At 28.8% G+C, this 18,415-nt stretch overlaps 1 protein-coding gene across 2 annotated transcripts in view; it reads left to right on the top strand.

The window, feature by feature from the left end:
• LOC111621744 (WD repeat and FYVE domain-containing protein 3-like) overlaps positions 1-18,415 on the top strand; it is a 169,344-nt gene that overhangs the window by 9,749 nt on the left and 141,180 nt on the right. The window contains exons 2-3 of one of the 2 annotated variants that reach the window (XM_023363971.1): positions 16,619-16,779; positions 17,284-17,386. The gene's annotated coding sequence lies outside the window, so the exon portion shown is untranslated. The remainder of the gene's footprint in view (positions 1-16,618; positions 16,780-17,283; positions 17,387-18,415) is intronic. The other variant, XM_023363972.1, reaches the window with a different exon arrangement.

The raw sequence follows: 18,415 nt of genomic DNA, 5'->3' as shown, positions 1-18,415 counted from the left end.
GAATAACTTTTAAGTTATATAATAGAACTCTTAATTTCATTTACAATGATGTTTACTAAAACAAATATAAATCTACAATTACAATTACCAGTAAAATTTTAATCTGTTCTAAAATTCATATTGTCATGTCACCAAAGTAAATTTTATTGAAAGTTTTAGAGTTCATTTTGAATACTGCAAATTGTTTCTAGCCAAGATTTGTGAAACAATTGTATTATGTTTTCTTGTCTTTGTTAACATATACTCTGCCACAATTCAAACTAATAATATGGAACCTTGGTTTAATAGGTCCCAGTTATTCCAGTTGCCATCATGAGTAACCAGTACCATATTGTTATATCAAAATTAATAGTTCTGGAAGTGAAGATTGAATGGAGGTCCAGGTAACATAACTGGAAATGCAACTCCACAGTAAGTTGGAGTTGCGAGTTTGGGTCCCACTTCAGGCCAATTCTTTTCTTCCAAAACCTTCTAAATTAATCAGTTATTAAATTTATCAAGAGATGATGCCTAATGCATACCTCTAGGCAAATTACTTAATATTTAGTTATTAATAATAGCATTAATATAGCCTGATATAATTGGCAATTGTTTGGCTTTAACTTAACATAAACTTCTCATTTAATATAAACAAAGATAAACTATTTGTTTTTCTAACTTACTTCAAATAAACAATCCTCAGAAGGATGAACTACAACACGTTTCTTTCTACAATTCTTTTACTATTATCAGTATCATTCTGCTGTTTTTTATGCTCTTTCTCAAATATACTATAGTATTAATCTTATAAAAATCATATACATCAAAGCCAAACGATTGATGTAATGTATCATGCTGTTTTTTCATTATTATTAATAATTAAATTTTAAAGGGGATGTCACAACCACTGTGGCTGCTGGCACTTTTTGTTTTGAGTTTCTGTGACACAAAGGAATCAGTGAGCTGGTGATTTACTAACATACTTAAAATTGATAGAAGGGAAAATATTAACTTATTATTATTAATTCTTTCATTAATTTTTGGAGTGGTACCTGATCCCAATCTTATGCAATGTTTCCCAGTAAAACATGGAATATCTTCACTGAACCAAACTAAATCTTGCAACAGAAGGGAATAGATCATTCCAGTCAATACCAAATTAATAACAGATTTTAACTTGTCTATAGATAAAGATTCACAGAGATTGTCTCGAGTTGCTACTAACTCCCAAATAGAAAAAATCCACAGAGCTCACAGAAATCATTAGGTGAGCAAATTGATCTATGTTCTACTGTACTTCATTAACAAATTTCAGTGATCTGACAAACACTTCAATGACAGATCTATGGAATAAAATTGCAGATCTAATTAACACTTCTAATGGTAGATCAGCCAACCCAATGTCTTCTATAAAAGACAATCTTGACTCAATATGTAAATGTATCCGAGAATATAATGAAAAATTTAAAAAAATGGAAGTGAAAATAAAAAACTTTCAATTAAAAATTGACAACTTAAAAATGGAAAAAGAATTCATGCAATTTAAAATGGACTCGCTCATTAATAACTCTCATCGAAATAATGTAATTTTACATAGTTACTCTTCTTCCAAAATATATACAGTAATACCTCAACTTACACTACCCCGACTTACGCGAACCTGGAGTTACGTGATTTTCAAATCTCGTCGATTTGTCTTTTGTTTGAGCGCCATGCAACTCTCGATTACTCACTCCCCTCACACTATTGTTCAGCTTACATGTTCGGACATGTCGCGTGGAATCGACACATAGCTACAATTTATTTTGTGTTATTTATTTCTGTGTTTGTTATATCTACGGAGACTTGAGAGACTCTATGTGGTGATTTCTTGTAACTGGAAACGAATCAAAAGATGAGATAAGGTTAACGAGAACATTTATTAGCTTATATACATCTGACTTGGATTTAACCAAATTGCGAAATTATACCCCGACTTACGCAAATTCGACTTACGCGGTCATCGCTTGATCCCACCTATCGCGTAAGTTTGGGGTATTACTGTATTTAAATTAGAAATTCAATAGTGCAAACCCTGGGTTTAGCACAGGCCTGGCCAACCCAAATTGTTTCATGGGCCTCTTTGATCATGCGTAACATTACGGTGGGCCACAATTTAGGCAATCATGCTTTTAAAAAAGTAAAACAAATACAAAATGAATAAGATTTTATTGTTATACCAAGAGTTCATACTTGCACTTGCGCATTATAACAATGACACATGCAAATTTTCATTTATTTAATTACTAGTAGCCCGGGATGCCCCCTAGTGGGCGTTCTTTACAATTTTCCATGAGGCATGGTTCCTTTGACTTTTTTGTTCCCATCAATATGCTCTACAGCTCTGTTAAAGTCCCAATGGTAAGATTTACCTTCCGAATGAAGAGGTGGCAATCCCCCAAACTGTAGCCCCTGTGTGAACAATAAAGTCAAAGGAACCATACCCCTATTCGTGACCCTTTGCGAGATATAAGCCCCTGAAATAATAAATTCCTATTACAAATATACTGAATTATTTATATTGTTATATTGACCAAATAATAATTTATGGGCCAAATGAATAATAATAATTTATATTGTTAATTTAAATAATAATTAAAATTGTTAATTTGAATGTTTGAAATATGACACACGATAGGGGCGCCTCTAGTGTCTGTTATCAAACAGTTATGCGGGCAGACACCCATTGAATGGGTTATATATATAGATTTTGGTATACACATAATGGGAAACAAAAGTTTCAATAGATATATAATATCGTTTAGTGGGCCACACAATTTAACGTGAAGGGCTGCATGTAGCCCGCAGACCACGGGTTGGTCAGGCCTGGTCTAGCACATGTGTTGATGGATGACATTATGGATATAACCCAACTTTAAGATTAACATTAAAAAATAATCAAGTTTTATACCAGATATGGGCAAATGCGGCTCTTGCTGAAAGTGTTAATTTCTGCGTTTTATTATTATTTTTACAATTTTATTTCCACAATTTTGTGAAAATATGTTTAGTTTATATAATAAAATCGCAGTACAGAACTGCAGTACAGAATAAAAAAGTACAGAACTGTGGCTCCCATGCATTTTGCAAAGTCTTCATTTCAGCTCCCATTGAACTCTTGCTTGCCCACTCCTGTTCTATACCAATTTTTTTCTGCCTTTATTAAGATAAAAGCAAAAATTACTTGATGACTGGCAAAGTGTGCAAATTTCAGCAGATCTCACAAAGAGTTCTAGAGTTAGACAAAATAATCTTCTTCCAATTTATATCAAAATGAAAAAACAAATTAAACTACATAATGATTTTCTGCTGGTAGGTCGAGATAAAATAACATATAGTGTTGAGACAAAGCAGTTGGTTAATGCTGAGAATTTCTTACTATTCTTCTTACCAAAGTACTTAACAAGTTGATAAACAATCAATCACAGAAAATGTTTTCTGTGATTGATTGTTCAACAAAATCAAATGTTTTCAGTACTAAACTGGAACTACCAGGGTCTAAAAAACAAAAACAAAATAATGTGTAATTTTTTTCAGTCTAATTTTAAAGCAGATGTAATTGGTATAACAGAAACATGGATAATGTCAGAATTGTTTTAGAATACAAACCTATTTAATGACTATTTAATAGAAAACGTTTTGGCTCAGATTAACCTAGTACAGTAGGCCCAGGTTAACCTAAAGGAGGCATATGCATCTTAATTAATAAAAAAGAATTTATGCAAAATTCTAAATTAATAAATCTGATAACTTTATAATATTATTAATTTTAGTGATTAATCCAGAATTCGAGAATCTAAGGAACAAACTTATGAATGTGATGGTTGCTTATATTTCGCCAGATCGTTTAGATATACTAAAAGAAGTTTTTAAAACAATAGAGTTATAGCAGCATATCACACCATATATCTTATTAATGGAGGACTTTAATTCTTGTATAGGTAAAATGAATGATTCTTGGTACAACAGCCCTAACGGATTAATTCAGATACTCAAAAGATATACATACCAACAGATTAGGCCAAAACTTAATAAACTTAACAGTAGATCATGAAATTTACTTATTTCATGATCTACTGTTAAGTTTATTTGTTAAGTTTAATGGTCAAATTAAATCTGACTATCCTGCTGAATACACCAGCATAGTTCATAATAGGAAATTGACTTTACTACAGGCTCTGAATTCCTGCTGGATTTGTGTATGGAATTCAGTATAACTTATGTTGTCTCTGACCACTTTCCTTCAATAGCAAAATTTTTTGCTTGCATCCAAATAAAGATAAATAGCCTTAATATTAGTTATCAAAAATATTACTTATGATTTCTCAAGATATTTGAACAAAGTAGAGAATCAATTTAATCACCTTTCTGAAATAAATGGGTCTAACTGTGTTAAAATTTATGTAGCCTGAAACAGTTAAGGAATAAATACATACAAATAAAAGGGGAGTGAAAATTTCTCATCATAAATTCAAGAAACCCTGGTTTGACTCAGATTGTTACAAGTTGGAACTATTAAAACAGCAAAACTTAAATTTATTCAGAAAGGATTCAAATGATATTAATTTTACTAAAGCTAAAAAGAAAAGAAATTTTGGTAAAGTGGAATATGCTTTAATCAATGATAGTAGGAACAGCAAATCATTCTGACCAACAATATGAAAATTTATCTTTAAAATAGACATTGTCAATAATTCTCCATTTATTAACTTTGACACATGGAAAAACTTTTATCAGCACTTTCCCATAATTACACTTATCCATCCATTCCTAACTAATACTACTACCCATAACTATTTGGACTCTAAAATCGTAATAGAAGAAGTAGAAGATTCAATTAATAAGACGTAAAGTGATAATATTCCAACTAAATTTTTTAAACTACAGTCATACCCTGACTTACGCGAACCCGGAGTTACGCGATTTTCAAATCTCGTCGATTCGTCTTTTGTTTGAGCGCCACGCAACTCTTGATTATTCACTCCCCCCACACTATTGTTCAGCTTAATGTTCGGATGTGTCGCACGGAATCGACGCATAGCTACAATTTATTTTGTGTAATTTATTTCTGTTTGTTATATCTACAAAGACTTGAGAGTCTCTATGTGGTGATTTCTTGTAACCGTGAATGAACCAAAAGGCGAGATAAGATTAACGAGAACATTTATTAGCTTACATACATCCGACTTGGATTTTACACAAAAGGCATCTGCAATCATGAACAATTGACAAAAAAAGTATACATTTATCAGATAATAAACAAAGACTCATTTTGTAAACAATTTACCTTTTGTATAAACAACTGACAGGATTACCTTTCAAATTATAAACAGACTCTATCCCAAGCGATCTTTTTGATCGTCGGACATACAAAAGAAATGAACAGATGGCGCCTAACTTAAGCGCGGTTTACAATAACGAATATGATTAGTCTTAACACTCTACTATGTCATCCAAATGAAGTAGAACTGATTCTTCTGCATCAAACAAGAAAAGAAAAACTTTATCTTTGGAATGTAAAGTTAACATTATTAAAGACTTCGATACAAAAATGAAAATTTGTGAATTGGCAAAGAAGTTTGATCTACTTGAATTGTCAGTCAGTTATAAAAGGCAAAGAAAAATTCTTGAAGCTGCGAAAAATGCTCAATCTTTAAATTCAAGCATCATTCGTAAACGTCACGGTATTATCGCTGAGTTGCAAACAATGTTAAAATTATGGTGTGATAATCAAGTTAATGTGAAAAATTGTATAATAATATAATTTGTTATACATATGTATTTTCTAAGATTTTATTAAACATTTTTTTTTAAATTATTGTTTTCTTTAGTCTCCGGTCCCAATTAAAAATAATTTGTAATTTGTATGTATTTATATGCGAAATTATACCCCAACTTACGCGAATTCGACTTACGCGGTTATCGCTCGGTCCCACCTATCGCATAAGTCCGGGGTATGACTGTACTTCCTTGTTTGACAGGGAAAAAACTATTTGATTTTTTTAATTCAATGTATAATGCAATTTCATACTCAATTTCATAGAACTCACTCTGGTTTATGTTGTTGGAAAGGGGGGATAAATTATCCTCTAATAAAGACCAATAGCTCTTCTTTCAACTTAGAAAATGTTTCATGGTAGTAATGGCAAAATAATTTCAATGATGGACAAGAGATATGAGCTTAAAATCAAAATTTCAATATGCATATGTAAGAAATGGGGATACAGAATCAGCAATCTTTTTTGTTACTGTTAATCATATTATACAATTACATCTGACTAAAAAGCATAGAAAATTATGTACAACAATCATAAACATTCAAAAGATTTTTGAATGTTTATGTATACGTATACAGTATATGTTCCTCTATTAGTGCACAACTTGAGAGCTAGGAGAGCCGGAGAAAAATTTTCTTCATTGGTTTCTCAATTATTCTTAGAATGTAATATAAAAATTATACAAAGAAATACTATATCCTCTTTCCTTCAGCCTATCACATGGTATTCTTCAAGGTGGTCCGCTTTCATCATATTTATTCCATTTTTATTGAATTGGAATTGATTAACTTTTTCAAAACTCTCTTGATGGTGTTGAAATTGGTAATAGAATTTTTCACTATATTCTATTTACAGATGATTTACTATTATGGCATCAACTAAAGTCTCTCTCTTTGCAGAGAAAAATTAATCAGCAGAATTTCTATCTCAAATTACTTCATCTAACAATAAATCCTAATAAAACTAAGATAATTATTTTCTGCAATAACAGTAAAATTTCACAAAAAGAAACTATATGATATCTTGATAATAATCCTCTCCAAATAGTTAAGAAAATTGACTATATAGGTGTGACATTTGACTGGAACACTAGCTTTAAATCACGTTTCCAAACTAAATAATAAGATGAAGATAGCAATTGATAACCTGTTATACTTATGTTTGTCTTTAAAAATATTGAATCTGCATCTACATTTGAAATTATATAACTCATTGATAAATCTAATCATTTATTACGCAGGTCTAGTTTGGGGATTAGGTTATTTATATGCATTCGAACATTTTCATGTTTACTTTCTTCGAAAATTACTTCAATTAGAAAGAATAGTACCAGGTTATGCCATTGTCAGAAAACCAATCATATTTGGTTCTTTCCTTTCTCAAAACATATAACAAAATTCTACTATTAATTAAAATTTAAGAGTGATGATAATATATGTTTTTTACATCAAGAAATAATTAAGCAAAGTAGAAAATTAAAGAGTGACCAATTATGGCAAACCAAATTTAATAAAATCTTACATTCATTAGGAATGTCTGTTTTTCTATTTGTGATATGAATTGGGAAAAAGAGAAGCATTTCAGTTTAAACTAGTTTGATTTATGCATGTTGCATGAGTTTATTTAATGAAAAAAATTAAATATATACAAGTAATGATGTAGATCAGGGGTGTCCAACCTTTTTGTTTCTCTGGGCCGCATTGGAAGAAGTCAAGGAGTTTTGGGCCACAAGTATATATTATATATACTTGTGGCCCAATATACAAGTATATTTAAAAACTAACATGTCTAGATTATAATAATGAGTATTAAAACTTTATCAAGAGAAAAGAATATTTTAAAAAATTACTTCTACAGACACTTTCAATTTTTACTTAGAAATAGATAAATCCATTTATTATAAAAGAGACTAAAGAAAATTCATTTGAAAAACACAAATATTTGTTTTATTTGGGTCTATAATTAATAAAAAGCGACGAAACACCATTTTAAAGTGCATTTTTATTCAATTAATGTAATTATAAATAATATTAGCCGAAAAAGTAGCCAAAGCGCCAAATGATATTTTTTACGTCAAGCAAAAAAAGTAGCCACATTTGGCCCGATGTAGCCAAATCTTGCAACGTTGGAAGAAATACTAAATAAAGCTGGAGTTGTGAATCAAAGGATTATAGACCCAAGTGCGGGGAAAAAGAGGCAAAGGACAAAAGATAAAGAAGTGAAAAAGGTTGAAAAATTACGGGTCTATATTTGTTTAACAGAAGATCTATTTAACGTTTCTCACTATTACATCTTTTGTCCTTTCTCATCTTTCCCTCCTTTTCCCAAATTTGGGTCTATAATCCTTTGAGTCACAACTCCAGCTTTATTTAGTAATCCTTCCGCATTCACACATTTCCAAATATTTGAAAATATTTTCTTTCCACTCAAAAATAAAATATGAATAAAGGTTTACGGCTTTGTGAAACTTTTTTTTGAGTTTATGCCGTTGAAATAAATAAATAATAAAAAATTAAAACATTTGTCGGTTTTGTTTACACGTTTATTGGGCCGCACTGGAACTTGCCTTGGGCCGCGGGTTGGACACCCCTGATGTAGATAAAATAAACAATATAAATAACAAACTTTAATAAATTTGAAGAAACCTTATATAAGTTTGAAAAAATACTTTTTGTATAATTTATTATTTTACTATTTATTTTTTATCTACAATGCTGCTTTTTAATTTAAAATTTTGTCATTTTAAGGGATTATGATAGGAGTAATATGTAAGTTTGGAAACTTTTTCTCCTTAATCTTTCTGTTGTATTGAATAACATATAATTGAGAAGTTTATGTAATCCTTTCTTTATATCAGCTGTATGCTCCTGTAGCCTTGCCAGGAGAAAACAGGAGGCCTTTCTTTGATACAATATTTTTCTATGTCAAATCTTGTCAAGCAGTGGTATCACTCAATTTCATAAAAGCAAAATCTTCAGGATATGTTTATTTGTATAGGACTTCTTAAAACAAAATTACCAAATTGCTAACTGTGTTAAAAAAGTATGAACTTTGTTATTTAAAATTAAAATATTAGTTTTCTTTCCTTGAGATTGAAACAATTGTGTCAATTTCCATTCATACTTGCTTGAAATTTATCTCCAATCCAAGTAAAAATGATCAGAAACCAACATGTTAAAAGTAAATGTTTAAATGTTAAATAATAGGTTTGAATTATAGACTTTCGGAGAATTGTCTTGATTCTCTATCAGTTGAACTCAACAGTTTCTGTTGATATTGATGTTTTATAATGATGACCAACATATAAATTTTTCATGTCATGTTTTATATATATATATATATATTTAATAGTAATTTTTGTAAAGTGATTTCTTATCAAAAGAAACCATTTATTGGCTATCTTCAGGTTTAAAGTGCAATAGAAATTTGTTAATCCCGCACATATGGGACCAGAATGGGTCCAGATTATTGAAATTACTGGCTTAATGAATCTTTTTGTATTTTTACAAAATTCAGTAAGTTATTTATTTATATAAACAATTTGATTATTTAATGGGTGTCAAAAAAACCCAGACAAGTTTGTATAATGAAGTTTTACCTTGGAAAAAACAAAACTACAAAGTAAATAGTCATTTGATACGTGATGAAAAGCTGTGCATTATCATTTATTTTAGAAATTCTACAAACCTCCGTTGTTGAACATAATCAATTTGACTTCAAGTATGCAGTGCAACCTTCTTTATATGACTTTGGTTCACATTTTTCAGACAGTACTTTATGTGATTAATCAGCTGATTGATTTGTGTTTTTTGCCTTCTGCCCTGTTCACAAATGACTACTTTGAAAATTACTCAAAAATCCTTGAATAACCTGATTTCTGGCACTTTTGCAGGGTTATTATCTTTTTTGATGAAGTAATGTTTTCTTTTTGCAGGTAATTCAGTATGGTTTTGGCATCGTGTGAACTTACTTGATTGGCCAGAAGACATAGTCTGTTTGACAATAGTTCTTTTGAATGTAGGGAATCAGGCAATGTCATATACATTCATTTAAATATAGCTGGGCCTTTATAGCAAAAGTTGATTTTATAATTAGAGTTTGATTCAATCTTTTCAGTCTCATTGCAGTCCAAACCAAAACTTTGCCCTCAAATTTATTTTTCTTGCAAAACTTTACATCAGCAAGTGTAGAGGAGATATCACAGGTATGAAATTAACCATTACCATTGGTCATAAAGCATGAAAGGGTGAAGTAAGGTTTGTCATAAAAAATGAACTTTTCAGAGAACTTTTGCAATAACATGCTGCACTTCTTTTTGCCAGTGAACTTTGCAAGTCCATTTTGTCTGAAATTTCCTGCTTCTTTCTACATTTAGTATGTGTTTTTGTTTTCAAAGCCTCATGGAGCCAGCTATTTTGAATATTCAATTTTAGGGCTTCAGATTGAATCGAAACCTTGTCCTTGTCTTCAAAGATTCTCTTCAATCCTTCCAACTTTGCTTTTATTAGAATTTTCACTTTTCTGCCAGACCACTTTCTCTGTGATGGTAATCCACTCTCAAAATGATGGAATATGCAATATATAGTTCATTTTGAAATTCCTTTTTTCTCAATAAACTTTTTTCCTAATTAATACTGTACTGACCGTTTTGTGTTTCCAGCAATGCTGATATATATGTAAAGTAAATGTTTTTGGCCTCTATTTAAATTTGAATTTAAAACAGAGCTTGTTCCAGAACATTTTTCTTTCAAAAAAGTATTCCAGATTAAAAAGTTCAGCTAATAAATCTTTGATAAAAAGCCTGATGTTGGCCCCTGAAAGAGGCTGTTTGCTTTACATATACAGTCGACCCCCTATAACACAGTAGATACGTTCCGGTTTTTATGAATCCATTTTCTACGAGTCCTTAAATAAATGAGCCAATCACAGCCCGGCACGTTGCAGTTTACGGACTATGGCTGTTTGAAAAGTTTCTTCCATAAAATTAATCAATTCTAGACTAATTTGACTCAACATTTCCAAAACATGTATAATTTTTTGGGAATAATCCACATAAACTATGCTATAAACAAAAAATTGTAGGATTATTTACCGAATGTGCACCGTTCGACAACGCCATTGCTTAAGCTTGTTTTCGTCGTGGAGCTTGTCATCGAATGGCGCTCACGTGCTTCCTGATAAATTATTTTTTTGTGAAAACTTTGCTGAACTTTGGAGACATCATTAATATAAATATAATTTTTATGGGCATTAAATAATAAATAGTTTTTAGTAGGTCCACTGCTCGTTTAAACTCAACAGTTTGTACAATATCCGTTATTGGTCTAGATTCGACCAATCCTGTTGCAACATGAGTCGGCGATGACGTTTTACCGAATTATATGAGTTTTTTTAGTGTGTTTGTACAAATACTGTCGCAATTTTTTCGCCGTCATATAGGAATCCGAACTATATGAACCTGTTTTATAGGGGGGTCTACTGTATATTGACATTGCTGGAAAAGTGTGAAAGGGTCTGTATAGTATCAATTTATACAGTAGTACCAGCTAGAAGGAATAATAAGTTTTTATGTTTTTTTTTTTTTTTTCAATATTTTATTTGATGTATGAAAGGTATACATTCTTAGGTGTAAAGCATGTTTTTTGTTGCCATTTTGAAATAAGCAGAAAATCGAATGCAAAAAAAGATTCAAGAATGTTCTACAGCATTCCATGTGCTTTCAAATTATAGCACGTGCAGCATAATTCAAAATTTTTGGCTGTTAGCCAGAGCCTGAGATATTTTGTGTGGATTTTTTCTGGACACCTATTATATAAACAACTTAAGTTATATATTTATAGAAGCAAATTTATTTATTTATTCTGAATACATAAGGTAAAGTTATCCACAACTTATAATAATTATTCCTGAGAAAAACAATACAAAAGAAACCCTAATAAAACACAAAAAGCTAACAACAATAAAAAAAAAAATGAAAAAGGTAGACATCCAAGGAAACTAACAGTAATATGCAATCTGAACATTGCAAATGTTGCTGTACATTTGTTTTAGTACATACTGCTGTACAGTATGCTTCTAAAGTTCTGATTTGTTTATGAACACTCTTTAATCAGCCTGAAAAGAATATAGTGTATGAATATACTGTGTTAAGATTGAAAAACTGAAAATGTTAATGAACATGTTATTGCATAGGGTCTTTAACACACCATGTGTTCAAACAAATTCAAATTTGTGGAATACTAATATGCTGGATTATTATTGAACAGTTATAGATTATTGACTACTTTTCAGAGATTACTGGATTATCAGGTGACAGATAAACAAACTTTTACTGTACAGTACATTTAACCTGAAGATGGTCAATAAATAAATGCAGCTGAAACATTCATTAGTTAAATATACTGTAGTTAATTGCTAGATTAAAGATAGCTGAAGTCCAGGTTTATTTTATCTCAAAGATTAGTTTTATTCTTCTACAGTACTAATTTCTGATTTTGAAATAAATTTGTATAGACTTGATATATTCAGAATATAGAAATTACTGGTTTATTAGATGTAGATAAAAATACAGTAATACCTTGACTTACGCTACCCCGACTTATGTGAACCCGGAGTTACACTATTTTCAAATCTCGTCGATTTGTCTTTTGTTTGAGCGCCATGCAAGTCTTGATTACTCACTCCCCCCACACTATTGTTCAGCTTACATGTTCGGACGTGTTGCGTGGAATTGACACATAGCTACAATTTATTTTGTGTTATTTATTTCTGTGTTTGTTATATCTACGGAGACTTGAGAGACTCTATGTGGTGATTTCTTGTAACCGTGAATGAATCAAAAGATGAGATAAGGTTAACGAGAACATTTATTAGCTTACATACATCTGACTTGGATTTTACACAAATTGCGAAATTATACCCCGACTTACGCAAATTTGACTTACACAGTTATCGCTCAGTCCCACCTATCGTGTAAGTTCAGGGTATTACTGTAATTCAAATCAAAGATGGCAAAAATATTCAGTATTTATTCTATCTGAAGAATCATTTTCCTGATATTTTTTGAAGATAGACAGAGGCAAATAACAAAATCATCAAAAAATTTGGATATTAGGCTTGCTGACGTAATCTAATTAATTAAATTAAATAGGATTAATATTTAAGGAGGATTAATATTTAAGGAGGATTAATTTTATGTTCTATATTTAATTTTCTATTTTGGTAACTGAAGATGATCGTTGAAAAACGATTGAAAATGTTTTTATTTTATTAAATTTTGCTGGATTTATATCAGTGTAGTTTATTTTTCAACTTAATCTACGTCCAGTACGTATTTGTTATATATGATACATAAATGGCTTTATTAAAGTTAGTTTGGTGTAAATCATCAATCTTCTCTTTTTAAATAACTAATAACAAATAAATTTTTTCTTTGAATCAATTTTACTTACATTTCTACTCGTTCATACTGAGTACTCTCCATTTATGTCCATTATGTTTTGAATATAAGAATGGATAGCTGAGAAAGCTCATAATGTTACGAATCAGCATAAACTTGTTTGGGAAAGTGAATTAAATGGATAAACTTTTTGAATTTAAATTGAATAAACATTTAATTCATTTTCATTTATATTATGTTGCTTTGTCTTTTAAGCAGGGCTGTTGAGAAGTGGAGGCTAGGAATTTTTCCCCAGCCTGGAGAAAACTTAGGGCCATGTAGTGTTCCTTTCCCTATAAAATAATGTTATTTTACTAACAAAAAATAAAATTTTTGACTGATATTTATTAGTAAGAAACATTCTTTATATATTTGATTTGTTGAAAAAAAGGCAAAAGAGGTCAGCTCTATCTAACCATCACTTTCAATAGTCCTGCTTTTAGGACAAAGCTTAAGCAAAGTTTATAAGCTGACTTAATGTGTATAAAGTGAATAGGATATTGCTGATGATTTAAGTTAGGATTATATGTAGTACCAATACGTCCACTCATTATTAGATGCATTCAAGAAATCATACAAATTTTCAAATTTTGTATGTTAATGTTTTCAGTCATATAAATATTACAGTCATCAACAATCATCAGGCTAATTTAATTCAGTTCCCTCTAGATTGATGATATGAATCCCATACGTAATAGTTACTTTATATTACTCTTTTGGAGTTTGGATAGTTTGTCTTACAAAATTCTACTTCAAAATTCAAAATTTTCATTATATCAAATTAACTCTGTCAACATAATTTTATATATCAAGAAAATAAAAAAAAATTTGTAATGAAATAATTCAACTAAATTTTCCTGATAAATTAATAAATTGTAATTTTTAATTAAATTAATAAATAATCTTTAAGTTAAACTATGAATAATCACAGCTTCAGAATTAAATGAAGTACAAAAATTTAATGAAAATTTAATATTCAAAAGTATAAAATGTTTAATTTCTAAACTATACCAAACTGTAATTACTTGAACTTAAATAATAAATAAAGTGTACTTAACAGAAAAGCATTTAAACTTGACACCATGTTCAAAATTATTAGAAAAAAATGATAAATTCAGCAACTAAAATGAATTTTATTCAGAAATGTTTTTGTTCTCTGAAAAGAACATCATCAGCTCAGAGATTTATGAAGCATTATAGAACAAATACAATAAAAAGAATACTTTTATAATAGAGCATTTACAAATACAATTTAAAAAGAATATTTCTTTTTTATTTTGTTCTAAAATATTTTGTAAATCTCCAATCTGATAATATCAAATGAACAGCCAGATTCCTTTATTGAGCTATTAAGGCAAAATAACTACTAAGTAATTTGGCAGGAAATAGGTTTGCAATAGTCCAATATAATTTGGCTGTTTGTTTGATATTCAAAATAATTATCAGGTAAGATGTATTTATTATATTAACAAATAAATTTATAAATTGAAGTTTAAAAATTACAATAATTATTTTAACATTATTTATTGAAATTACAATTTAACTGTATTAAATTATTGAATTCAATATATTGTAATTAAAAGTAAATTTATTTATGTGTATCTAAATATATAAAATTACTTGTCCTGACTGACTGACTGACTGACTGATTCATCATCATCCAGAGCAAACCGCTAAACCTAAAGAGGTGAAATTTGGTACACAGTTAGGGTACGTCATGAAAATGCACACTAAGAAGGAATTTTTTGAAATTCCCCTGCAGGGGAGAGGGAGAGAATTAAAGCTTATCTGGAAAAACGGCTTCTACTGTACTATTTTAGATGCGTTTTTTTGTTTTCAACTATGTTTAGTCTTCATTGAGTACTTAGGTGTATTAAATTGATAACATTTGAGACTTTGTTATAAATATCTTTATATATTTCGATTTTAAAAATGTTCGAACCATTTGAAATTTGAATTTGTTATTGCATATTGATTCGATTATAGAATGATTGTAAACGTTCCAGAAAATTGATCAAATTGAAAATAGTTTGTTTGATTCTTGGCAATTCTCATCATTCTTAGTTTATAGGTGTTATATAACAATTACTATGGTTGTTGAAATACTGAATATAAATGGGTTTGCTTGCAAAATCCTCACGGGCAAAGCTGCAGGTAACAGCTAGTAATGCAATATAATAATGAATTCTTAAAAGTATACATAATGCATAATAAAAACAATTTTAATATATGTTTATAGTGATATTCTACATGTTTTTAAGTGTAATCTTTACCAGGTAAGCAAAATTTAGTCTTTTGTGTATGAAAAGTTTAGATAAAAACACAAAATATATAGGTGAGCATACATAATTGTAATATTCTGAATATTACAAACTGTCTTCTTTAAGGTGGTTAAAGTTTAGATAAATAGAACAAACCATTCTATTTAGCTGAATCTAAATTGAATTCTAAAAAGACTCAAAAAATTCAATTTTGCTTCATTGGTAACTCTAATATGGTGTGTGCTATTTTATATATTAAATGTAATCTTTAATTTCTGTACTGTATATTTTTCAGCTTTTTAATAAGGTAGTTATAAATTGAAGAATATCTGTAATGCTTAAAATAAAAAGATAAAAATACTAATTTTATATGTTAGNATGATTGTAAACGTTCCAGAAAATTGATCAAATTGAAAATAGTTTGTTTGATTCTTGGCAATTCTCATCATTCTTAGTTTATAGGTGTTATATAACAATTACTATGGTTGTTGAAATACTGAATATAAATGGGTTTGCTTGCAAAATCCTCACGGGCAAAGCTGCAGGTAACAGCTAGTAATGCAATATAATAATGAATTCTTAAAAGTATACATAATGCATAATAAAAACAATTTTAATATATGTTTATAGTGATATTCTACATGTTTTTAAGTGTAATCTTTACCAGGTAAGCAAAATTTAGTCTTTTGTGTATGAAAAGTTTAGATAAAAACACAAAATATATAGGTGAGCATACATAATTGTAATATTCTGAATATTACAAACTGTCTTCTTTAAGGTGGTTAAAGTTTAGATAAATAGAACAAACCATTCTATTTAGCTGAATCTAAATTGAATTCTAAAAAGACTCAAAAAATTCAATTTTGCTTCATTGGTAACTCTAATATGGTGTGTGCTATTTTATATATTAAATGTAATCTTTAATTTCTGTACTGTATATTTTTCAGCTTTTTAATAAGGTAGTTATAAATTGAAGAATATCTGTAATGCTTAAAATAAAAAGATAAAAATACTAATTTTATATGTTAGTATAAAAATATATAATTTACAGAGATGTTTTAAATGTACATAAATTCTATTATAAAATTTAAATAGAATCAATATATTTTTTGTTTTCTTTCCAGAAATTTCTGTTGGTCTTAATAAGTGACAAATTGGAAAGATAGGAGAGAGTATCTAACATAATAATAGAAAAATAAAGTAGTTTTGGTGTTTTCCATAACAAAATTATTAAATTAGATGGAAAATTAAAGAGAAAAATGGCATTAACCCAAATGAATTTCAGGTAAGCTTATGTAAATTAAAGATTTAAAAAATAATGATAAATTAAGTATATATTAAGTAATGAAATAATAATAATTGTTATTATCATCATCATTTTAATTATCTCAATTCAGATCATTTTAATTTAAATGATTCCAATTTTGCTATTCAAATAATATCAAGTAATATTTTTACTAGTACATATTAAATAATGAAATAATAGTGATACTCTAATATATTTAAATTCATTCCAACACTGTTGATCAAAGGGATCTTATGTATTACATTACTGCTTTTATCTTGTCACTTTCTGACCTTAGGACAGTTTTAATTATTCTTACTAAATTAACAAATACAAAATTTTATTAAAATCAAAGCTGATTATAAAAAGTTTAAGTTGAACTGTATAGATTTAGTATGGAATTATTTTATTCATCAATTAAATTAATAAAAGATGAATAAAAATAAAAAATGTATTTTGAAAATTTACAAATTATTTTTAGTTAAAACTTCAATCTTTTTTTAGCTGTTCAAGAGCATTAGATTTATTGAAAATCTCATCAAATTCTAATTGAATGCTGTAATCATGATGAAAAAATTGAAATAAGAAAATTTTCATTAGCATAAAAGTAAGTTTCAAAGTAATTTTGATTTTCTTGAACAAAAATAAATTTACATTTTTCTAAATAGGTTTGTCTGCAATATTTTCAAAACTATTTGAAAAAATTATGACATTTTTATATTTAACCAGAGTTAGAGAAAGTAGTTAATTTAATAATAATAGTTTACCAAATATTTTTGTAAACAGATCTCTGCAGTTTTCAAATTTGCAAATCTATACCTTCTCACTGTTGTCCTTCTGTTAGTTCTTTGTTAATCTCGAGAATGGTGTTATATGGATGAAAATTGAGACCATATATGGAAAGCTTAGGGCTGCAGACCCTGATTAACTATATACAAACTCCAGAAGTCATGATTTCAGTTCAAAATTTTCTTAAGAATGGAGTTAAATAGATGAGATGACTGGCATTACATGATTGTTATCAGAAGTTTGTTCTACAAGTGCAAGTCACTACTAAACTCCAGACCAGATATGGAAAACTTATGGGCCAGAAACCCTGATTAACTGCAAATGAATTTTAAGTCTAGAATGGAAATCATTTGATTTTTTTTAAATTAAAAGATGATTAAAAACTACACCTTGTGTATGTACTTAATTTAAATACAAGCAATTATTTAAATTTGTCATATTTTTGCACATATAAGAGTATGTTTTTATAGATGGGACAAAATAGGCACTATATTCTGCAAAGAACCTAAAAGTGTCTCTATTTTAAAAAATCTTTTATAGCATTTGAAGAATTTTTTTATTTTGGGTTTTTCTTTTTAATAATGGTTACTCATAGTATCACCAAATATATAGTGTTAATATATTTACATTTAATTTACATTGACACAGCAGTGAAATGATGTTATATGGAAAGTATGTTTTACTTATAACAACAAGAAACTTTCACATTAATGAGCATGCTCTTATTAGCACAGAATTATGGTAAATAATACAATTATATATATATATTTAATGTTTTCTTATCAAATACAAAATTTTATTAAAATCAAAGCTGATTATAAAAAGTTTAAGTTGAACTGTATAGATT

This window comes from Centruroides sculpturatus, unplaced genomic scaffold (genome assembly GCF_000671375.1).
Source record: "Centruroides sculpturatus isolate CEXI.00-Female unplaced genomic scaffold, Cexi_2.0 scaffold21, whole genome shotgun sequence".
Taxonomy (NCBI): domain Eukaryota; kingdom Metazoa; phylum Arthropoda; class Arachnida; order Scorpiones; family Buthidae; genus Centruroides; species Centruroides sculpturatus.
Note: the sequence above shows the minus strand (reverse complement) of the source record. Positions and strands in the feature narration are given on the sequence as shown.